Source organism: Toxorhynchites rutilus, chromosome 3, assembly GCF_029784135.1.
Source record: "Toxorhynchites rutilus septentrionalis strain SRP chromosome 3, ASM2978413v1, whole genome shotgun sequence".
Classification (NCBI taxonomy): Eukaryota; Metazoa; Arthropoda; class Insecta; order Diptera; family Culicidae; genus Toxorhynchites; species Toxorhynchites rutilus.
This window is the reverse complement of record NC_073746.1, coordinates 73,244,802-73,254,141: the sequence shown is the minus strand read 5'-3', so window position 1 is coordinate 73,254,141 and position 9,340 is coordinate 73,244,802.

Below are 9,340 nucleotides of genomic sequence, written 5' to 3'. Positions count from 1 at the left end.
AATTTTTCATGTCTTTGGACAGGAACCATATGGTAATGTTTTTGCACCAAAAGATTTATTTATTAGCTACCACTTCTATCGATTTCATTCACTTTTAAGTAACTTTATTGGATAATAAATTCGATTTAAAGCAAGTATGTTTGGAAGGTGTTTTCAATTTCAATTAAAACCCCCAATAAAATACATAAATATGTGAAGTTTTCTACAGTATTGCTTTGATAAAAGAACATACATTGTGATATAGAGCGAAAATCATTCGATTGAGCCGCATACAGGAAAATAACAGCCGGGGAAATTGAGTGTTCGAAAAATCGAACGTTGCCCATAACGAACATTTTTTTCTGCTGAATCAACACCAACACATCTAACCTCCGCTGCGCATTTTGATTTGTTTACTTCAGTTGTTATTTCCAGTTGTGAATGTTTGCAAATATCGATTAATTTAGCAAATATTATTGAAAATCTGTATGATTTTTTGTCCGTAACAACCTTAGGTGATGGCGGCCCGTAGAATTTCTTTTGTGGAGGAACTGGAGGAAATGATCAGTACGTGTAACGAGGATTCTAATGAGATTGTTTGTGTGAATATTCTTTGCAGGTTTCGGAAAATGTTCGATTTTTTCGGGAAATGGATAATTGGAGAGACTAGTTTTTAAGCATTGACATTTCTCCACAGTTAACAATAATAATTACAGAATATGCTTTCGTTTGAAAGAAAAAGCCTGTCAGTAATAAGTGAAAATTACATGAAATAAGAAATGCCACATAGAGACCTCCATTCTCCTGTTCTTGTTCTTCCGGGAATCCAAAATTGATGCATTTATGAATACCGTATATTTGCTAATTGAAGTGCCTTTAGTTCGTAGTATGTTTGTACTTGCAAAAAAAAAGTGCGGGTTTCGGCCAATGTTCGATTTTTCAAACAGTAATTTCCCGGAAAATTGAAGATGGGAAAAAAATAATTCTTGAACATTGGAGTTCCTTTAGCGTTAATAATCGAAAATACAACAATGGCTTTCGTAAAAAAAATATTTTTTACAGCTTGGTCGTTAATGGGTTAAACATTTTTTTCGCGTACCTCATGCTCCATGGTGCGTTATATTGCAAAGTACAACATCAAATTCGATGTGAGCACGGTCGAGAACGTACCATCTTGGAAAATCCTTTTCGATTCGACCACCCCAACGTCACCGCCCACGTTTAGCGCAAATTGTGTACTACACTCTAGATCGATGTATCAAAAGCTTGCCTCGAGAGTGGGGGAAACTAACAGAGAGCGAAAAGATCAACCTCAAGTGATTGGATGTTTGCACGGCAAATGTTATGACAATCACTCAAAAATTTCTGCATGGCCTTCATAACTCAAACGATGTTTGCAATATTTTTTTTCTTGTTTTGGTTCTTTCATGGGTTGGAGAACCCTCAAAAACTTTGAATGTCAAAATGGGCATGTATGAATGAAACGAACTGCGAACGTTGTGTACAAGCGTTCGATTGTTGCATGCAATGGTACTTGTTCTGGGAAAATTTCGCTAAAGCTTGCAATAATTAATGAAATTACGTCCTTCTTTTACCGTTCTGAATCATATTTCGGACACTTTGTTCTAATATCTTGAAATGCTTAATGCACTGATGATATAACTATAAAATTGATGTCACAATTGCTTCTTTGAAGTAATCCCTTGGTTTCACTATCATTTGAGGGGCTTAGAATGAAAGGGGTGTAAGTGATTTGATCGATTTTTCTACATCGAATCTCTCTTTTGGTCATAACTTAGCTGTAAATACATTTCTAGCTATATTTGACAATGCGGAAGACAGGTCAGAGCCTCATCTATCGGATTCTATAGCAAACTCAAATTGGAACGTTTTTGCAGTTGAGTTATTAACTGAAGAAAAAGTTGATGAAGAGAAATCGATCAAGTCACTTACACCCCTTGCATTCTAAGCCCCTCATTTCATATGCGAACTACATTTGAATTATAACATAATCGGCAAAAATCTGTCAACACTACTCATTATCGTTTGTGTTTGACGTTTGCTTAGCGTGAGCACGTATAATTTACCCGTTCATCTATATTTAAATTTCTCCCGTGTTTCATCAGCTCTCATCATCGTTAACAGTTTACTGTGACTGCTTGGTAAGTGTTTCGCAGTTGACTATAAAATGAGGTGCTTAGAATGCAAGGGGTGTAAGTGACTCGATCGATTTTTCTTCATCAATTTTTTCTTTAGTTAATAACTCAATTGCAAAAACGTTCCAATTGAGGTTTGCTATAGAAACTGATAGGTGAGGTTCTGACCTATCTTCCACATTGTCAAATACAGCTGGGAATGTATTTGAGGCCAAGGCGCTTAAATCAATGTACAGCAGGTGAAGCAATATAATCACTTCAATAATTAGGGGATTGCGGTCTGTGGAGCGGGGGTTGTTTTTTTGTTATTGCTAGGATACGTCATTTTTGCATTTTCACATGCGAGAGTAGTGGAAATGAGAATGAAATTCTACAAAATCATCCCTTTTTTCACATAAATTCGCGAAAGCCGAACATAGTAGGCATCGTTCGAATAAGCGTCGTATCAGTTTGTAGAGAGCCGCCGGCAGCGTTCTGATGCTGTTTGTAAACAATACCGACAGCAATTCCAATATGGCTGAAAGTGCATTTCATATGATTGTTTCACCTGGTATATATAGAGGCGCCTTGTTTGAGGCTACCCACATTCCGTTTTGCCTGCCAAGATCGGGTCGATGAAATGTCAACAATCGACCTCAAATGCTGCCACCTTGCAATCGAGTTATCGACCTTTCATATGCATTCATCGAACAACTTGACGCCTCTTTTTCGCCAACATGTGCAAGGCGTCGACCTGCACTGCTTGCTGCTTGTTTGTATTGGTTTGTTATTGAAAATGAAAAGGAAATACATTGATCGATTTTAATCATTTTATTGAAAAAAAATAATAAAAATCCATGTATAATAAAAATAAGGTATATAATGGAATCGGTGCATCCGGGTTGTCTGGATTGACGATTCAAATCCGACTGAGTACATTGATGAATACCTCCTTGCCCTTTTTTTTTTTTTTTCCAAAATATATTTTTTATTAAGGCACATGTGGCGTTAGCCTGACGGGGCCGGGAGTCCAATATTTTGACAATTTTTGTCTTACAACTATGTTAGTAATATGTAACCGATTACTCGCGGTTGGCTCGAGGTTAGTATTACAAGTGTTCTCATAATTGGTATGTTGCAGTCTTCGATGCTCTATACGTGTGCCCGACACGGGCTACTTCCTATTGGGATGCAGCTGACCATTATTCAGCAACGCTCCCTAGTCTGTACCCCATATCTAGCGTGGTGCGTCTTTCTCGACTCGAGGAATCCAGGATAGAATGGTCACTAGCCGGCGCAATCATCAGTTCGTGTAGAGTTGTCATGAGCGGTACAAGATGATTTCCCTCATCACCACATTACTTATTTCCTCTTCTGTCACACCAGCCAACAGCTTCAGCTTTCCCGCAGCAGTATCCTTTAAGTCCAGGGTGCTATTCCGGGGAACAGCATCAACAGCAACAGCAGCAGGACCTGGCCATCGATAGTATTTCGAGCAATTTTCCCCATCGGAGATCCCGTGCTTCACGCACATTGAAGAATCCTCCTCAGCCACATATCTGTGTCATCAAGGACAAGGAGGTCTTCATCAATGTACTCAGTCGGATTTGAATCGTCAATCCAGACAACCCGGATGCACCGATTCCATTATATACCTTATTTTTATTATACATGGTTTTTTATTATTTTTCTTCAATAAAATGATTAAAATCGATCAATGTATTTCCTTTTCATTTTCAATAACAAACCAATACAAACAAGCGGCAAGCAGTGCTGGAAGCAGCGCTGCAAGCAGGTCGACGCCTTGCACATGTTGGCGAAAAAGTGGCGTCAAGTTGTTCGATGAATGCATATGAAAGGTCGATAACTCGATTGCAAGGTGGCAGCATTTGAGGTCGATTGTTGACATTTCATCGACCCGATCTTGGCAGGCAAAACGGAATGTGGGCTATGACCAAAAGAGAGAGTCGATGTAGAAAAATCGATCAAATCACTTACACCCCTTTCATTCTAAGCCCCTCAAATATAATCAAGTGTAATGTACCGTTCTGAATCATATTTCGGACAACATCATATTTCGGGCACTTTGTTCTAATATCTTGAAATGCTTCATGCACTGATGATATAACTATAAAATTAATATCACAATTGCTTCTTTAGAGTGATCCCTTGGTTTCACTATCATTTCATTTGAGAATAACATTTGAATTATCACATAGTAGGAAAAAATTCAACACCACCACTCATTATCGTCTGTGTTTGACGTTTGTTTTGCGTGAGCACGTAGAATTTATCCGTTCATAAATATTTAAATTTCTCCCGTGTTTCCTCAGTTCTCATCATCGTTAACAACTTACTGTGATTGCTTGGTAAGTGTTTCGCAGTTGACTATAAAATATAATCAAGTGTAATGTAATTTTCGTCCATAAAATTACAAAATAAAGTGTCCGAAATTTGAATTCAATATGTCCGAAATTCGATTTAGTGTCGAAGTTTGATTTTTATTCGCTTCATATGAAAAGCATTTCATTCGATGATTTTTTTTATGTTTTCAATCAAATAGGTACCAAAGTAGAAAGCTTAAAAGCATATTGAACTGATTTATTAAAAATATCAACCAAATAATACCTGTGCTTAACGTTTAGACCTGTTTTCTGCATCATATGCCTTAAGCATCCGAAATATGATTCTGATCGGTAGCTCTATTTTTATTTGTCCAGTAAATAGTATCCGGCAAAGCAAACTCTACCAGTACCAGTGCCTCCATCTGCTATAGCACCGGGGCCCATAGCAACAATCACTGCTGGAATATGGGATGTTTTATCAGCATACATTTCACAGGTGGGTTCCTGTCCCTCGACATCGATGTTTGTGAAAAGGTTTTCTTGCATTAATAACCTTCGTTACGCGTCGGAGCTTAGTCTAAAAATTGTCTGCTTTGGAAGAATCACCTATGGGCATGGAAATGAGCGGACAAAAGGTAGCATCCTCTTTGAAGATGTTTTTTCACGTTTATGTGTTCGACAGCGTTCACATGAATGTTCGTTCTTATCTGCATGGAAGAGAGCACTGTAGGCTTCTATTGTGTTTGTCTTCTTCATGTGTTCATTTAACTGTACAGGAGTTGTACGTGAGTACGCATATACAAACATTTGGGCTACAATTGAAATACAGATGGTAACCGGCTTGCGTGAAACTTCTCTGAAACATGTTATTAACTTCGTGACAGACAAACCTTGTCACCGAAGCTTCTGATGGAATTGGGCTTTACAAACTCCTGTTTTGTGAGTGTGTTCCCAAAATTAGGTCACGTAAACGTTCAATTGATGGAACACCTGTCTGTAGAACAGAGAAGTCTCGAAAGCTCTTTCGGTATCTCACAGTGCAAAGTAATCTGTTCGTCAAATATTAATTCTAGTGTGCCATTCATTCATTCTCCCTCAACTACATCCATATGAGAAGAAGCACTCGGGAAGCTGGATGAACAACTATCCTCTCCAGTTGAAGATATACACATCCTACCGAGGACGGGATATCGATACATTTTGAAACAACCTCCTCTCCGAGGCACTTGTTTATACAGATTGGGTGCAATCCACAGAGTAGCTTCCCTCTCGTTTGTTGTGCGGATGCAGTTGCTACATATCTGAGGGGTATCAACTTAACACCGTGGTATTTGCGGGAGAGAATTGTTGTGCACCACCCTCTGATGGAAGGAAGTTTCACATGCGAAGCAGGAGGCACCATCAAAGGAAAGTCTGTAGCAGTACACATGCAAGGGGAGCTTTCAGGCGCACAGGCAATGGAAAATAGTGAATTTTAATGAGGCTGTATTTTCTACTTGAAGCGATTAAATTGTCACACAACATGAAGAGCTTTCTCCGGATTGCCTCCCGATGAACGGCAACAGGTTATATTACGTGATTTGGATGCCGGTCATGCATGTGGAAAATAGCGAACAGTGAAGGTTTGACGATATAAAGGGTTTTAATTAAGGGGGGAATCAAATTCGATGAAATGTGGCTTTTTAATGAAGAGTTCATAAATTAATAATTAGTGCACCTTCAATGCCGCTGTTGTTAATATTCCACAGAGGAACATGTATCGAACCGTGACAGGTGATGAACGTTGATTACCAGCAAAATTGCTATGGGAGGAAGATAATACTCTACGCTTGGTAGATTTATGTTTATTTATTTTATTTGTTATGACTTTTTTTTATCTGGTCGAACAAGCTATGCTTATTGATAACGACATTTAATGATTGATTATTTTAGCCACCGCATGCATCAGACATTGTATATCCGAAATATCTGTTGTTCCTAGCACATTTGATTGGGAATGATTCTATGGTGGTTAGATGTTCCTCTCCCTCTCTTAGGGGGTGCCATACGAATAAAACACAAATTTCTGCATTACTCGATAATTAATCAAGCAAATGAAACGATATTTGGCATGTGGAGGTTTTAATGTGCTCCCTTGGCCGAGTGGTTAGCGTCATAACTAACATGCCGGGTGTTCGGGTTCGATTCCCGTTCTGGTCGGGGGAATTTTTCGTCAAAGAAATTTCCTCCGACTTGCACTGTGATCACGCGTATTCTAGAGCTTGCCACTCAGAATGCATTCAAGGCGTGTTATTTGGCATAGAAATCTCAACTAAGTACTAATAAAAATGACGCAAGTAATACTACGTTGAGACGGCGAAGTTCCTCTAGGAACGTTAGTGCCATTGAAGAAGAAGAAGAAGGTTTAAGGGCGCAATAAATTATTCTATGGTTGTTAGATAATCCTTCCCCCCTCTCTTAGGGAGGGCTGCCTTACAAATGAAACACGAATTTCTGCATAACTCGAGAATTAATCAAGAAAATGAAACCAAATTAGGCATATGGAGGTTTTAGGGTGCGATGAATGTTTCTATGGTGGTTAAACACTCCACCTCCCTCTCTAAGGAGGGGCTGCCATAGAAATGAAACACAAATTTGTGCCTAACTCGAGAACTAATGAAGCAATTGGAACCAAATTTGGCATATGGAGGTTTTAGGGAATAATATAGGTTTTTATGGTGGTTTGACACTCCTTTTCCTTTTCTAAAGAGGGGGGGGGGGGGTTTTGGGTCGAGTTTTGGTAGAAGTACTGAAATGTTATAGTAAAAAATAATTTTAAAGGGTAGATTAGAATATCAATCAATGAATAGTCCTGCGATTGAACTCGTGAACGTGCGCTTAGTAAGAAAACGTGGATGTGATAACGAAACATAAGTTTTGGCCGGGATGAAACTTGCTGGGTCAGCTAGCCATTCCATGCCAAACCGATATAGTGGTTCTCAGATTGTCGTGAAAAGTGGTAGATTTGATCTTTATCGCAAACAATTAGACCCGTAATTTTTATTTTTTCGTTTGGGTGACCATTTCCATTTCAGGGTGGTCCGAAAAATCATTTTTTTCATTTTTTCCAAAAATTTACCTTTTTAAAAAAATCTTTTGAACTACTAAATCGATTCTTATGATCGACAATATCAAATTGAAGCCAGTGAGCTAGTCTTTGATTAAAAAATATTGAACGATTTTGTTTTCGTAATTTTTGTTTGTAGTGGTTTTTTATTGCTTTGGATTAGGGGGCGCTATATATTTTTATATTTTCTCTTGAAAGCTGAGGATTTTTTACATAACATCGAGATATCAGAAATGCAATTTTTTCGTTTTTGAGAAGTAATTTTTAAATTTTTCGAAGCTAAATTGTAGGGGAAAAATGATTTTTTCAATCCAAAAATGTTTTTTTGCAAACATTCATAAAACTAGAACTACTGAACCGATTTAGATGTTCAACATATTAAATTCTAGTCTAGTCACATAGGAATATTGAACGAAGACTTAAAACATATTAACTTTAAAAATCATATCTCACTACTAAACTAAACTAAAAAATAGCATCTCTGATATCGAGATTTTAGCTTTCCAGAAAAAATATGAAAAAAGCGCTTTCTATCCTTAATCGTGAAAACTATGAAAAACTAACTCAATCAATGATTACAGAAACGAAAATCCTAATTTTTCGCAAAAGTAATATTTTTTCAAAGAACTCATAAGCTTTAATTTGATATGTCGATCATATGAATCGGTTAAGTAGTTCAATTTTTCGGACCACCCTAAAGTGGAAATGGTGACCCTAACAAAAAAATAAAAAATACGGATCAAATATTTTGCAATAAAGAACAAAACTATCACTTTTCATGGAAATCTGAGAACCACTATATCGGTTTGACATGGAATGGCTGCATATGTTTATTTTAAAATTATTTATCTTAAGTTTGTAAGATTTTTGACGTAGGATTACGTCTTTTCAATTTTCATAAAATTAAGGTGTGTTCCCGCTCGAGAACGGGTCGTTTGGTTTAAGCTGTTTGTTTTGTTGTGTTCATTTTCACCCAAGGGAAGTTAGCCTAACGAAATCCTACGTCAATTATGCGGTCGTGTCTCGGACATAACCCTCCTGTGACTTTTTTTTTCTAATATCCGGTATCCGGCCAGATAGCAAATACTGGCCGGACAGGCCGGGTACGGATAGTTAGCGGATATCCGTTTCATCTTTAGTAATCACCCATTTTCCCCTCGCTCAACTGATAATTAAGAAATTTCTTTCATCTTAAATTATTCCCAAACAAAAATTATGAGCTTTCCAATCAACCACCTACAACAAATGAAATATCGACACCCACATCATCCCGATGCGGGAAGACGTTTCAATTAAATTAATTTGATTTAGATAGAGTGGGCGGAGGCACTAGATCCCGAGACGATGATTATCTATCCTGCGTTTTTTCTATGTGACGATTGCCGTTTAGTGCCCAAGGCTCCAAAATGCCACAGATTTGAAAAGTGAGGGCATAAGTGAGAACGTGAAGAAACTTGTCTCAGTGTGATTAAGTCAAATGATGGATGGTATCTTTCGTTCCTTTATAATTGTTCTTATTGTTCAATATTGAATAAATTACAAAGTAATATTAACCTTTTTTTTGTATTCTGGCGTGAAATTTCATCACAACGTCGTCCGCTTCCGCTTCTAATATCCAACCGCATCTATGTGACAATCATAAACTTATGTTGTCAGATGCTGAAAGCCGCGTGATAACATTGTACCAAAAAAAAAAAAAAAAACGAACAGTTTCAGTCCAAAAACAAATAGCTGTCACTTATGCAAAATGAATAACCACTTCTGCGGAACTCACT